Source organism: Diadema setosum, chromosome 22 (assembly GCF_964275005.1).
Source record: "Diadema setosum chromosome 22, eeDiaSeto1, whole genome shotgun sequence".
Classification (NCBI taxonomy): Eukaryota; Metazoa; Echinodermata; class Echinoidea; order Diadematoida; family Diadematidae; genus Diadema; species Diadema setosum.
In genome coordinates this window covers 21,050,142-21,066,257 of record NC_092706.1, presented here as the reverse complement: position 1 = coordinate 21,066,257, position 16,116 = coordinate 21,050,142, and positions in this window count along the sequence as shown.

Here is a 16,116-nt window from a genome sequence, read left to right as displayed (position 1 = left end):
ATAAGCACAGCCATAGTCGTTCAATTGAACCTCTGCGACTAGTTAAAATTCACACTATTAATGGGACAGTTATCACTATCCAGCGATAGAATTACTCTACCAAGCAATATAAATCTCTCCCGTAAAAGCTCACTCTTTTCTAGCTGCTTTTACTAACTTTGCATATATGCTCTTCACACTGTATCTCTCGTCGTTCTAACATTCATATCCGAATTTCAGAGAGGACATACTTTCTCTTACCATTCATTTCTGTGTCTGAATCGATTCACAGCTACGCTTTATCGATCCTCATACATATCGTCCTTGGCGTAGATATGTGTATCAACACAAATCGATAATATTACTAATATCATAATTATTACAATTATCAGAAAAAATGTCGTAGCAATTACACCAACAACAAAACTCATCGTTCAGGATTAAAATCTAATTGCTATTTCTTTTACTCAAACAATCTCACTTTTGAGGTAATGCAAACAACCTAACCCTCTCACTACCAGACCAGTTCTCTCTCTGGCTTAAATATTGTGGCTCATTACATACACAAAAACAAGCATCATTTCAAGCTATATTTCGAGAACCTCACGTGGTGTATTTGCTTTCTACTCTTTAACATTAACATTTCTTTACTTCTATTCTAATCGATTAAAAAAAAAAAAAAAAAAAAAAAAAAAAACCTTCTTTCCTACCGGGTGCTAAATGCAGTAACAGTATGAAATTCTGCAAAACTTACAGCTTCTCGGTCCCTTTTCCTTTTTTTGAGTGACGGCCAGCGGTGTCTACGGGGAATGCACCAAGCGACGCAGCCGAATTAGATGCAATGATGCTCAGGCCCTGTTCTTGGCTTGTCAACCCGTCTGCGCACCTTCTCGCCAGCAGGCCTCAAATGCAACTGTTCACTCTCACTGCTCACTCACTTCACACTCACACCCTAACCATACATTCCTGTCACATACTATTCAAATCGTATTTAAATTATTATTCCAAAATATTTGTCTACATCTCACCAGCTCCCTCTATTGACACCAAAACAGAATATACTATATCACCAATGTCAGATTCATTTTGACAATCATTGATATTTCATTTTAAACATTAAAACAATCCAGTACCTGTTTGCGTCTCTTCCGCCCACTCTTAGTTATGGATCATAGCACCCCTCCCCATTCATTTACATTGAACTGTTATATTATTATCATTATTATTTCAGTGTATTATTGTTATTGTTATTATCATTATTATTATTACTAACATTATTATTATTTAGGGGAGAGGAGAGAGTAGAGTCATATAGGGATGATGAACCAAGGGAGGCGGAAATGTTAGTTTGTTAAGAATTGTAAAAATCTGTTCCCCCCATTTTTCTGCTCTTGATAAAAAGCTTTTCTGAAAACAGTCCTGCGCAAACTGTCCAAAACTGCTTCACTGCACTAATATACGTAATCTTGTGCTGAGCAGGACTACCCCAGTTGGGTTTTTGTTGCTATTGTGCTGAGAGAAATAAAATATTTTCGTCTTCATTTACTCTCTTCTTTTTGTTTTTATCACCAAATCTTGGTTTGATAGATCATAGAACCACCCGTTTATCTGCTTCAGACAGTACATTATTATTATTATTATTATTTTTTATTATCATTATTATTGTGTTATTATCATTATTATTATCATTATTATAGTATCATTATAATAATTATTATTATTAAATTGGGGAGGGGGAGATCATAGTCATTAGGTTTAATAAGTATAGGCACCCGTGGGAATCCATGGGTCTCATGGCCTCGTATCTTGTCTTTAATTCTTTTTCCCACGTTATGGGAGAAAGAATATTTTTGTCTTCATTTGCTCCCTTTTTTTTAAATTGTTATCACCAAAACTTGGTTTGATGGACAATAGAATCACCCATTTTATTCCCACTTGTAAATTCAAAAATAGGCGGTCGTCAAAGCGAGGGTTTCCTCTACGTCCGCTCATCTTATGAATATTCATGTTTACAGCAGTTTTGCAGTAAACGAATGGACAGCGGCGCGTGTAATCTGATATGGAGATATATATATATTGAGAGTAAACTAAATGACGAACCTGAGCTGCATAGTATCCTGCAGTTGTGCAAAATATAATAAAATAACAGCATTCGTTGCTTAATTTTCACTTGGGCACGCCAATGGCGAACGTCACGGACACTGTACGTGAAATGCCCTTGTATGACCGCGCCGCCATAATGAATTCCATACATGTATCAGTCTTACGCAGATAATGTTTCGTGTAACCATCGTCAATACATAAACAGGCGCAGGCCACACACTGGCATACCGTACCCGAGAGTACATCACAAAACCCTACACACACTCTGTGTATAGAGTTCTGTGGAGTACATTGTGTGCGTGCGTGCGTGTCCGTCGGAAGATGTCAGAGACTTCGCTGCACCCATCATCTTTAGTATCCCATTGTCTCTGCAAGCTAAAAGATGGACGATCGAGAAAGCAGGAGTCCAGCGCAGGATCGGTGAATATTAAAACGCTCTTTCGTCACGCACAAAAATGCATTATGCATCTATCTAATTAATTTTTCTTTTTCGTCCTCGACGTCGACACGGAGGCGGAGCGGGGACGAAACCCAAGCCATTCGATGCAGGATACTCTCCCGCGGCCGACGGCACCGGTCGCAGCTGCTCGGAGCCGACGGCTCGGGAGGAGATAGACAATCCAGCAACGCCGGAATAAAACAGGAAATACATAATGCCGCGACAACAACAACAACTTCGCGTATTATATATATGAAGAGTTTGTTCGCAAAAACCGATAAGTCCATTTTTGAAGATTTTGAAGTACGGTCTCTGTCATAAAGTACAAAATAATACCTTTTAAATGACATATCGGTCACTACATATAAAGGTACATTTTTAAAGTTGTGGTCAAAAGAAGCAAAATTTTTTCTTATTATTCTCTTTATTTTTCTTGACCATTAATCGCAAATATCTCCATTTGGTAAATATGGACTTATCGGTTTTTGCAAACAAACTCTTCATATATAGACTAGCAGCACCCGTGGAAATCCACGGGTCTGAGGGTTTTTTTTTTTCTCATAGATACGATTTTGCACATTTTTATTGATGAAATAAAAAAAAATTTTTCTCATTCTTTCGTTACTTGTGCTCGATCGCTTCTACCCATGATCACCCCCCCCCCCCACACACACACACACATTTCCATCCCCGCAGAACAGAAAAATAAAAACAAAACAAAACCCAAAAACAAACATTCAGGGAAAATTACCAAAAACGCTCATGAGATTCTCCGGAAGTTCTGCCCACAGATTCTTCCCGTCGGAATGGGGAGATACTATTGACACTATGACTTTGATATTAATTATACCCCCTGCTCTTGCATCCATGCAGGAACCCGAGGGAATCCACGGCTGGTCTCAACGCCTAGCATTTTTTTTTTTCATTCCTATTTCTTTTCACACGTTATGAGAGAAAAATATAATATTTTTGATCGCTTTCAATTGCTCCCTCCTTTTTGTTTTTAGTCACCAAATTTTTTTTTTTGATATATCATAGAACCATCCGTGTATCTGCTTCAGACTATACATCATCATTATTATTATCATGTTATTATTCTCATTAGGCCCCTATTGCTATTATAATCATTATTGTTATTTGTGGAAGGGATCAAATTCATTAGGTTTTATAAGTATTAGGTACCCGTGGGTATCTACGGGTCTCAGGGCTTCGTTTTTTTCCTTTGATATATTTTTCAACCACGTTATGAGAGAAGAAATACACAAAGAATATGTTCGTCTTCATTTGCTCCCTCATTTCTGTTTTCATAATCAAAAATTGGTTTGATGGCTCTAGAGCCACCCGTTTATCTCATTGATACTGTTCATTGTTTTTATTATTATAATAATTAGCATCATCATTATCATTATTATTATTATTATTATTATTATTATTATTATTATTATTGTTATTGTTATTGTTATTTTGTGGGAGGGGAGATCATAGTCATTCGGTTTTATTATTATTTTATATTATTCATTGACATGGGGATGAATCAAGGGAATTAAGGAAAAAAGTTTATCGGTCAAGGATAGTGAATATCTTTTATTCCGTCATGTCAAGGTTACTCTACGAATGATAGACGTTTCAAATAGCTTCATCATTGATATTTCATTTTAAACATCAAAACAATCCAGTACCTGTTTGTGTCTCTTCCGCCCACTCTTAAGTTATGGATCATAGCACCCCCTCCCCATGTATTTGCATTGGCCTATTGTATTATTATCATTATTTCAGTGTATTATTTTTATTGTTATTATCATTATTATTATCATTATTATTACTAACATTATCATTAATATATTTAGGGGAGAGGAGAGAGTAGAGTCATAATAAAGGGATGATCAACCAAGGGAGGCGGAAATGTTAATTTGTTAAGAATTGTAAAAATCTGTTTCCCCCATTTTTCTGCTATTGATTAAAAGCTTTGCTGAAGACAGTCCTGCGCAAACTGTCCAAAACTGCTTCATTGCACTAACATACGCATACATTCTTGTGCTCAGTAGGACTACTTCATATATAGACCCCCTAGTGTTTTTGTTACTATTGTGCTGCGAGAAATAAAATATTTTCGTCTTCGTTTGCTCTCTTTTCTTCTGTTTTTATCACCAAACCTTGGTTTGATATGGATCATAGAACCACCCGTTTATCTGCTTCGCCAGACTGTACATTTTTATTATCATTATTATCATAATCATTAATGTCCTTCTTCTTCTGCTTCAGACTGTACATTATCACCATTATTATCATCAATATTGTTATTATTAGTATTATAAGTATCACTACTATTATTATCATTATTATTATTATTATTATTATTATTATTATTATCATTATTATTATTATATTATCATTATAATCATCATTGTTATTTGGGAAGGGGGAGATCAAAGTCATTAGGTTTAATAAGTAGGCACCCGTGGGAATCCATGGGTCTCAGGGCCTCGTATTTTTTCTTTAACATTTCTTTTCCTACGTTATGGGAGACTGGAAGAAGAATATTTTTGTCGTCATTTGCTCCCTCTTTTTTATTCTTATCACCAAAACTTGGTTTGATACACCATAGAACCACACATTTGATGTCCACTTGTAACTTCAAAAATTGGCGGTCAGCAAAGCGAGGGTTTCCCCCGCGTCCGCTCGTCTCATGAATATTCATGTTTACAGCAGCTCTGCAGTAAACGAATGGACAGCGGCACGTGTAATCTGATATGGAAGGATACGATCGGCAAGGACAAAATTTAAGTGGATAGGTAGCCGTTCTAAACAGTCTGAGTACAATGATACCCGACTTGAGAGTAAACTAAATGACGTACCTGAGCTGCATAGTATCCTGTAGTTGTACAAAATACAATAAAATAACAGCATTCGTTGTTTTCATTAGGGCACGCCAATGCCAATGGCGAACGTCACTGTACATGTACGTAAATGCCCTTGTATGACCGCGCCGTGTATTATACCATATGAGAGTACATATCACGCGCAGGCAGATCCGTATACATCGTGTGCGTGTGTGTGCGTCCAAGAACGATGATAGAGCTTTCGCCACTGAAGCGGGAGTCCAGCGCGCCAGCGCGCAAACGCTGCATGTTGTTGTTTGTCTTTTGTTTGCCTTTGTTTTTTGTACCGCTCTCGACGTCGACACGGAGGAGGAGCGCGGCCGAAACCCGGCCGAACGAATAGAAAAGACCCTCCCGCTGCCGACGACACCGGTGTGGGGGGGGGGGGGCCCGGAACCGACGGCTTCAGAGGAGATAGCTCCACAAAAAAACTCGTGCAAAACCTATGGCGGACCCCCCGCGTAGCCTTAGACAATTACTTTATATAATTTTAACATCCATTGTAACACTGTCCTGACACAATATGAGTATCTTAGACTCTTCTGAATTTCATTTCTTAATTCAATATCTGTTGTTGCATTGCTAGTCCCAACGCTCTCGCTGAGGATTCAGTCTGGAGACGTTTCACCAGGGAACGGCCTCTTAGAAGTGTACCACAAAGAGTCTGGAGCCTGGCTTCCAGCGTGTGCCGATAACTGGGATTCATACACAGCTCGAACAGCATGTCGACAGCTTGGTTACCCCGAAGTTTCGATGCATGAGTCTGAGGGCGGCTTCAACCTTGACCAGAATACATTTGTTCTTACTCGTCCATGTGGTGAAGGTAACGCCATTTTGGAAATAAGCCGCTCAGCATCAGTACCACAAAACGGTGATGACATTGTATAATGCACAATCACCTTCCTGATGGACATAAAACTTTTAACCCTCGAAAATTAGCAAGGTATGTGCTCTTTCGTTTGTTTCTAAACATCACACAATCAAGAAAATATTATTTCTATGCAGTGATAGGCTTCTTTCTCTTCGTCGTTTTAATCCCACCCCCTTCCCCCGCCCGTCCCGGAATCAGCGCTGATCTCACCTTTTTATTAAAATTCTTAATATCCCTCAGACATGGGAATTCTACAGGAATGTTCTTCAAACTCTACCTTATGCCCGTCTCTGAATATCATCCGCCTAAAGTGTCATCGTAAGTTTTCATATGCTTTCTATTTGATAAAAGGCTGAGTATCATATATCTTGAAACGTTTGTATGTATATTCCTCTGAAATGAACAAAACGCTCGTAATACAATAAATGTGTAGTGTCCTCTTAAGAGTGAGAACTAGAGCGGCCGCAGCCGCCCCCCCCCCCCCCACACACACACAGTATGCGTATACAGGTATAAGGAATGTGACTTGAATCATACAAGTCTACTCACGCATAGATTAAATCCGCACTCCTCTATTGTATTACTGCAAATATACGCAACGGTTTACAATTTGATCATTCACTGCTGCATATTGCAATGAATTGCTAGATTTAGTACGTAAATAAGTGATATTTGAACCAATCAGAAGGCTCGATAGATTAATACAACTCTAAAGGCCTCTCTACAACTTCTCAGATTACTACATTGATGAGGGTAGGGAAGGGGATGGGTTCTCTCGAGACTTGCTAATATAGTCTCTTTGCATAATTTCCTTCGGACAACTTGAAAGTTTTATTGTCATAAAAAAAGATACACTATATATCTATTCTGATAAAACCTTTTTGCTTATGCTACGCACATTATAATTTCTTTCTGTTCATTTCATATTCTATTTTCACACTCATCTTTATCCGTGTCTCTCCGCTCCGATCCTTGATCTCATCTCCATCTATGCTCTCCCTTCCAATTATCCAGTTTAAGTGTATCCATGTCTCTTGCTTCTCATCCTCGATATCATGTTAAACCAATGAGTCTCCCCTCTCACCATTTCATCTATTTTCTTTCAAATTATGGCCCATTCAAATGCCTTTCGAACGATCATTCTCTTCTCCCTTTGCTGTCGTATTTTCCATGCCTTCTAGGGCCTGGTTATCAAGGCTGTTTCAAGGTCACCGATTTCCAAGCAAGACATCCTAATATATCACTTGAAAGCACCATTGAAGATTGCCTCCTGACATGCAGAAAGCAAGAGAAAAACTTTGCTTTCATCCGACAAGATGAATGTTTTTGTCTTGATGCCACTGAAGGACAGAACCTGTTAAAAACTCTTCCCTTGGAAGCAAAGAATATGGGACAGTGTAACAGTCCATGCTCCGGTAACAGCAATGAACGGTGCGGTGGAGCAGCGGGATATCCACCGTGGTATTCAGTCTACAACGGTAAGCCATGATTTTTTATTAAACCCATACTCAAAAGTAACGTTACGACTTACTTGTTTTCTTGCAGTCTTTTCATATCATGAAACGAAAATAACGAAATTGATGTTCCTTAACAGTGGCCATTAAATCAACATTCTATCACATTGAATCATTTATCACCAAGCTGACGTGATAGCTTCCTGTATGTGCTGTTTGTTATTGCATAACATGCGTATTCAATAGACTAGTTCGAAATTCCACTTTGCGCATTAGCAGAAAAGGTTATTTGTACCAACAAGCATGTTGGTTTGTAAATTCACATACTAGTAGATAAGCATTTTGTGATCTGATATACTAGTATTTTTACCAGGAAATACACAGTTATACAGATCATTTTTTCCCATTTTTTTCATCTTTAAGTAAAATCTGATCTCAATATGACACATTTTTGTGGATGTATGTATGTGCATGTGTATTACGTACATGAATGCATCTGCTAATTAGCAGTATATTGATATAATTGTATATCTGTGTATGATTACGTTGATGAACATAATATCTTTGTGAAATGGGTATGATTAATTTGAATTTTAAAACTTGTTTTTACTTGTTATGATATGATTTCATATTTGATATATTCTGATATACAACAAGTAAGCTTAACTGTCTTAATGTTTATCACTGTTGTGCATGCATGTGTGCAGTTAATTTACATTGTATGTATAATCACCAATATAATATAAGCGCAATATAATATTAATATAAAAAAAATAATATAATACCGTGAGGCGATGTGATATTAGTTAAATAAAATGTTTGTTTCTTTGTTTGTTTTATGTTTGTTTTCGGGAGGATATGTAGTTGTGTGCTCGTTTCCTATGACCATGCTCTTTTTTAAAATACATGAAAATCCCCTGATTTAATGTTTAATTTTATTTGTTATGCTTCATGTGGAAATTTCTTCTATGCTAGTGCATGCATATATATTGTCTATTCTTGAATTTCTGCATTTATATTTATTTCTACATCAATATCACCTGATGTGTATCCAGTTTTAACCTAGCTATGTTTAATTATAGGATTGTTGTAAGGAATTTGATAGTGGTATAACATAGACAGTGAGCATGTATGGGTAAGCACTGAAACAACTTCTGTTGACATTCAATGTCTTTGTCTTGACATTTTGTCTCGTATGCGTATGAAAGGCAATATTCACCAGAGTTATAATTTTGACTTGAATTGTGCAGCAAAGATAGAACAAAGAAAGAATGTATTAGACGATCCTTGACAGCAAATATAATTGCCTTTACGAGGGCATTGTAATGTACCTCTGAGTGGGTTGATTTTCCTTCCTATTGTTTTCCTGCTGATATTTCCAAATATGCTCAAGTGTAAATCCAATCATATTTCTTCAAGGTATGAATCACATTTCCGTATTTGCAAATTTGTATCCAAAAAGCCTCTATCGGCTTTTGTGACCATGCCGGAAGTGTACAGCATGGGCAATGGTCCAGGAACGGCAGCGTTTTCTTCGGTTCGTCTTCAACCCTAACATGTGACAAAGGTTACAAGGTCAATGGGAGCCAGACTGTTCAGTGTGTCCCTGGACAGTCACCCTACAAACCTAGCTGGAACTCTACATTCCCCTCATGTTTAAAAGAGGAGCCTGGTAAGTCAGTGGAAGCATGTTTGAATTCCTCAAGTAACTGAAATAGGGAGGTTTCGCTACACGACGGGGAGACCGAGAATACGCGGAAGCAATCAGCTGTGACAGTCCCCGTACTCGGACTCCCGTCCCCGTATCGAAGCAGTTTCGCTTTCCTGTACAGTACGGAGGCGTGGGGACAAGATCGCTGATTGGCTGGCTGGCTGGCTGGCTCACTCCTGCCCCAGCATCGGGACCGAACGCTTTTTTGACCGAGTACCGTACTCATTTTCCCCAGGACGGGACGTTTCTCGAATTTGATCATGCGCAGAAGCAAATTTTGCACACGGCACGCTCAACTCCCTGCCGCGTCGTGCTTGCGAAAACTCCCTATTGACAAACTACGGATGGTACATTCGAACACGACTTTATTACTAGCAAATTAATGTGAACGTGCATGGGGACCAAGTCGGGTCTGATACGTCTGATGTAAATTTATGTGGTATGTGAGGAAAGGTGTAAAAAAAAAAATCAAATGAGCTACCAAGTGATCCGAGTGTATCAAGGATTAAGAAGGGACGCATCCGAATGATGGTGATTGAATTTAACATCTATGTAATGGAGGAAGTTAACGATCTTGACATGAGCATGAAATCAAAGTTGAAGTTGCACGCGATTATGATTCTGCAAATTAGGATAATTTTGGAAACGGAATTTTAAACTGGTGAAGAAAACCTTTCGGGATAATTATGCTCGTAAAGCAAAGACTTTCTTTTTCATTCATTCATTTATTCATTCATTCATTCACTCATTCATTTTTCTTTTTCCATCCCCAACAGAATTTGAAAATGCATTTTTTCGCATAAAACACAAGTACATTTGTCAACATTACAAAATATGATAAATAAAAAATGGATAAACAAATGATAGGGTGGAAAAAATCCCACAAAGAACATTCTAAAGTTTAGAAAATGCAGGAGATGAGGAGGAATGCTGAAGAAGCAATTATTGTAGGGTGTATTCCCCCAAACATAGTAAAACAATTATACATATTATATCATTGATCTTCTACTTTGAACAAGAAACTAAATTTACAGAATGAATTACACGTACTACGAATAAAAACCTAACTAGCCCTGAACAAACACCCAAACAAACCCAAACACTAAGTCGCTGTCATGCAGAGAATAGAACAGGAAAGCAAAAAACAGAGAGATGAAGACGAAGAGATAACATGGTTGGAAAATAGAACAAAAAAGAACAATGTCTATTGTGAAGACTAGAAGTGATGAGTGAACGGAGCCGCTAAGCCATACGCATAATATGAAAGAAAAAAAATGAAAGTGAATATTCCAGTACTTCTACAATCATTAAAAATTCAGCAAAATGTTATCCTTTTTAAATTTGAGTATACAAAATATGAAGAGTTCGCAAAAACCGATAAGTCCATTTTTGAAGATTTTGAAGTACGGTCTCTGTCATAAAGTACAAAATAATACCTTTTAAATGATATATTGGTCACTACATATAAAGGTACATTTTTGAAGTTATGATCAAATGAAGCAAAAATGTTCTTATTATTTTCTTTATTTTTCTTGACCTTTAATTGCAAATATCTCCATCTGGCATATATGGACATCGATTTGGGGGAACAAACTCTTCATATATGTATTTAATGATGACGCTCAAATGAATTTTTATAGATAAATAATAAAAGATTCTTTAACTTGACTTTAGAACAATTCAAACTTAGGGCCGTTTTTAATTCATCACTAAGGCTATTCCAATATTTTGGTCCATCAAAAGTAAATGTGGATTGAAGTATAGTCCTGGTTAAAGGCAATTGAAGTTCATTAGAATTACGAGTTGGGTATCTGTGGAAGGAGTTGTTTTTTCACGAACGTCCCAGTAAAAGTGGGAGGTAATAAGTTATCACTTGATTTATACATGAATTGACCAAGATGATAATGATAAAGATCAGTTACCTTTCAAATCTTATTTTCAAAAAAAAAAGAATATATATATATATATATATATATATATAACGTCTGTATGAGACTTCCAAGATACATTGCAAATTATACGAAGGGCTTTCTTGGTGACGTAAGAATCTATCAAGATACATTGAATGAGTATTTCCCCAAGCTATGATACCGTAATTAAGATAAGGCAAAGCCAAATATGAATATAGTTAAAGGAGGGTGGGAATGGGAAAATAAAGCTTAATTTCATTTATGACTCCAATGTTACAAGATAGTGTATGACAATTATCATCAATATGTATCTTCCACGAAAGTTTAAACAGAACAACTACTAGATGTTGCCGATTAAGGGGTATTATGAAGACATTTTATTTCATTACATTAACTCACTCAAATTTATATTCATACTAATGCTAATTAATATAAGCGTAAAAACATTTTCTTGCAGTGATTCCTCTTAAGCACCATGAAGTTACGCTGAGGAACGGAACGAATTTAACAGGGTTACTGATAGCGTACGAAAAAGCTTTCGTTGTGGTTTTTGGCATTATTATGCGTCATGAGACCTTAAAGTGTTTATATGGATTACAAAATTTGCTGAAAGCTCATTTGCACGATGAAGTATAACAATAAACGTGAGCTCGTGACTGATCGCATGGCTTTTCTGACCCGCAGAAAACAATACGTTATAACATCGATGCATCGAACCGAGAGTATAGCTACGAAGATAACACACACTGTACATCAAGTACCATGTCATATGATATTGCTGTAATGACTATACATGTTTACCCCCGGATGTGCTCTCTTAGTAATGCACTTAGGGTAGGCCTCATTGATATTTTTATTTCTGAAAAAAAAAAAAATGATGCATGATTGCACGTGTGGCGTGTATGTGTGCATGTGTGTGCATGTGTGAGTGTCTTTCAGAAGTGTTTATATCGTTTCAATTACATTTTTACGAAACCACACCAAAGTTACTTACGTTTTAATGCTATTATAATGAGAATGCTTCGTTCAATAAATGTCATTCTATCATCCTCGGCAAATTTGTATGCGAAAATGATGATGATGAGGATGATGATGAGGATGATGAGGATGAGGATGATGATGATGAAACAGCATTTATATATCTCTATTTGTTTGTAAAAACATTCAAAGGCGCCCGAAAGCGCAACCGAAGAGAAGACTCTATCATTATCCTCATTTATGTGTGTAACCATTCCTGAGTGCGTACGAAAGACATTCAGAGTGTAGGAAATTACTATCAATGTATGATGAACGTTTATGTAAGTGCGATCGCAGCCCTCATCGTAAATCGCAATGCATTGTTTCTCTCTTTTGTTAATTAACAGATGTACAGTCCACTCCACCCAGTAAGTTTTGTACTTTTGACCGTCTGTCAATCATGCACTTCATCAAATCTATGATTTGCCATCAGTCAAATTCAATGAAACGATCCATTTCATCTTTCGCGCACCCAAACAACTTTCGCTAGAACTGTTTATATGGTCAAAAAACTGGGATGATCTTCTCCCTGATATCACACATCGTTTGTCATTCCTTCTTCTTTAAGCGTATATCCAAAAAAAAAAAAAATCCTGTTGAGGTCATACTCGAACCAAACAACTTGACAAAGCCATATTTTGGGTATTCCTTCTCATCTTCTTCATCTTTTTTTCCCTATCGATATTAAATAATGATAATAATGATAATAATAATGATAATAACAATGATTTTAATTTCAATGTCAATTTCAATTTTCGTTTTATTCTTCATATTTTTGATGAAAAATACATCAAATATAACAAAATTAAATAACCATGCAAATATAGACTGTTCATGAGGATGATGGCGGAAATAATCATTTCCAAGGTGCTTTTCATACCGACCCTTCAATCACCCCGAGGCGTTAGCTGAGGGGTGATAAAAGGGTCGGTATGAAAAGCACCGAAGGAGTGATAATTTTCACCAACATCCGAGTACAGAGCAGTTAAAGGACGAGTCCAGCTTCATAGACATGTGGATTGAGTGAACGCAGCAATTTTAGTGGAACACATCAGTGAGAGTTTGAGGAATATTGGACAATCCGTTCAAAAATTACGATTTTTCGAAGTTCCTGCTAAGACACTGCTGGATGAGAAGACTACTGTAGCTTGTGATGTCGTATGTGTACAATGATGTAAAGAAAACAATAATAAAAATCAACATGTTTTCACTTTTCTCACATAACAAAAGAAAGCTCGACTTGCCTCTTTCAGAAGGCAGGGGGAATAATATTACCCTTAACATACGTCAACGACATGTCGAAGAAATGTGCACTTAAAAAAAAAATTGTGAAATTCTCTTTATATTATTTTCCTTATATCGTTGCACGCATGTGACATCAGGCGCTGTAGTAGTCTTCTCATCCAGCAGTGACTGCGCAGACAGTTTAAAAATTCATAACTTGTGAATGGATTGTCCGATTTTCCCCAACTTTCACTGATGTTTTATAATAATTATTGCTGCATTCACTCATTCCATATGTATATGAAGGCGAACTTGTCCTTAAATTTTATACTCCAACGTTTAAGTCTAGGTCTAACTAGTAGTAACCAGCTATGCCAAGATCTGGGGCTAGTCAAATAGGAAGTATATTCTAGGCCTAGGCCCTAATACTAGTTGTAACGTTATCGTTTTTAAACTTAAACAGGCCACGGCGCTTGCGTGTATCGTTTTCCTACATTTCGTAGTGTAGACTACCCAGTAGGTCTACAACTCACGCGGCCTTCTGCGAGCTCCTGCATAAAATATTGACAGAAGATTACAGTATCTAACTTCCCGTCGCTCGTATTTTAATTCGATATTTCCAACACAACTCAACTCGCTTCAATCACGGAAGAGCATTCGCCTGCCATGTTGAAACCGGCCTATTGTGCGCAAACTTATAGTGTGACGTGATGATTGTGCATGTGTTGTACGATGCGCGTATTTCAGTGAACGTCATTGGAGGGTATGCGGACACCGCGCGAAGTCTACGTGTACTTGTTATTTGTCCAAAAGTCGGTGAAGGTTTATGAATTCTATTACGAGGGTTTTGACTTTTTTATCGCGAGGGTTTTGCCTTACTATCACGAGGGTTTTGGATTTCTATCACTCGACCTGAAAACCCTGAGGCAAGATAGACGGAACTGCACCTTGTCACATGAGAATACTTTTGAACAATCAGTGATAAGAATGTCACTTATAAGGGACTTTTAGCCTCCCGAAATAGCATTTCAAATCCTGAGGGTGGAACGTTTGGTGCATGTTCCCGACAACAGAAGTCATCATCTGTTTTAGTATATGGGTTAGTTAAATACGGTCATCTGCTTTTTCACATTGTATTGAATAGGCAAATTTATCCTATCGATTGTTCAATCGTTTGGTATCGTTTGTCATTTGTAATGTGAAAATGTTTTCCCATGGGAGATGTTCTGCCCATGCGCGAACATAACCAATGTGCCTCCATCTCGTGACTGTGTTTGGCCAATCTCTAACCGGAATTTGACTAACCCATTTAATATAATATAATGTGGACTGACCTTGAGGGGGATACGACATTTATTGCCCGAACTAGAAATGTATTGAAGATGTCGTATCCCCAAAAAGTAGACAGTCCATATCATTATAATTATCCATTTCAGGCATAACTTAAATCATTACAATGTAAACTTCCCGATTTACCGTAACAAAATCCACTCGGCACCAGGTCGAACCCTACACCATTGCACTACACTACACCTACATGCTTGCACACAACCCCTATGCACAATTCAGGTACAATGTAATCGGCGTGCTCACACAGTTGCAGCGATCGTCCCCCTCCCTTTTTTTTACGTGCTAATGTATGGGAATTTGCCCTCTGCCACGAAACTCAGGTATGCTGTGCGAGTAACAGCCAGCACACACAGTCAGACACACGCCTACATACGGCGCAGCGATCGTCATCTAATTTTGCGTGTTAACGTATAAGAATTTGGCCTTCATCGCGAAACCTCTGCGCGAGAAACTCTCACAACAGTAAATTTCCATCACCGGGAGCTCAAGTGCCCGGATGCTAGCAGTTTTCGACATTTCCTCTTGGTGATTGACCGGAGTGTTTACGTGTAAAGTTAATGGCCAAACCCAGAGGGAGGAAAATACCCACTAATATTTCCCGCTGTCCTTGCCGATCAATCAAAAGAACAAGTACAATTGCCGGGAAAAAAAAAAAAAACTACCTCATATGGGTAATGATACAGGATATCCACAGCTAGGAGGTATAATTGAATATTGCAAATATATAGACCATAGCTGTCGATTTATAAAAGTTGGAATCTGAGAATGAATGCTAAAGGAATATGATGGAACCTACTTGGAAGCATGCAAGCTTGTCGAGCGTAGGTCCCAGTAAATGACATAATATATTAGGTCCCAGTAATATAAATAATACTAATGAAAGTTATGATTTAAATCCAAATTTCAGTTCATTTTCGTATTTTCCACTGAAAAATCATCAACTAAAGTATAACAAAGTAAAATGATACATAACATCCAGCAGATTTGATGCACAATGAATGATCATATCTGATGATAATGAAAACAATAATTATAAACAATTCGGAGAAACGTATGATGCCAAAAGCCGTATAATTTTGCGAGTTCATAAGGCACAATAAGTTATTGTGCACATCTAATGATTATGAAAACAATGGTGATAATAAAAAAAAAAAAATCTTAGAAACGTGTAATACCAAA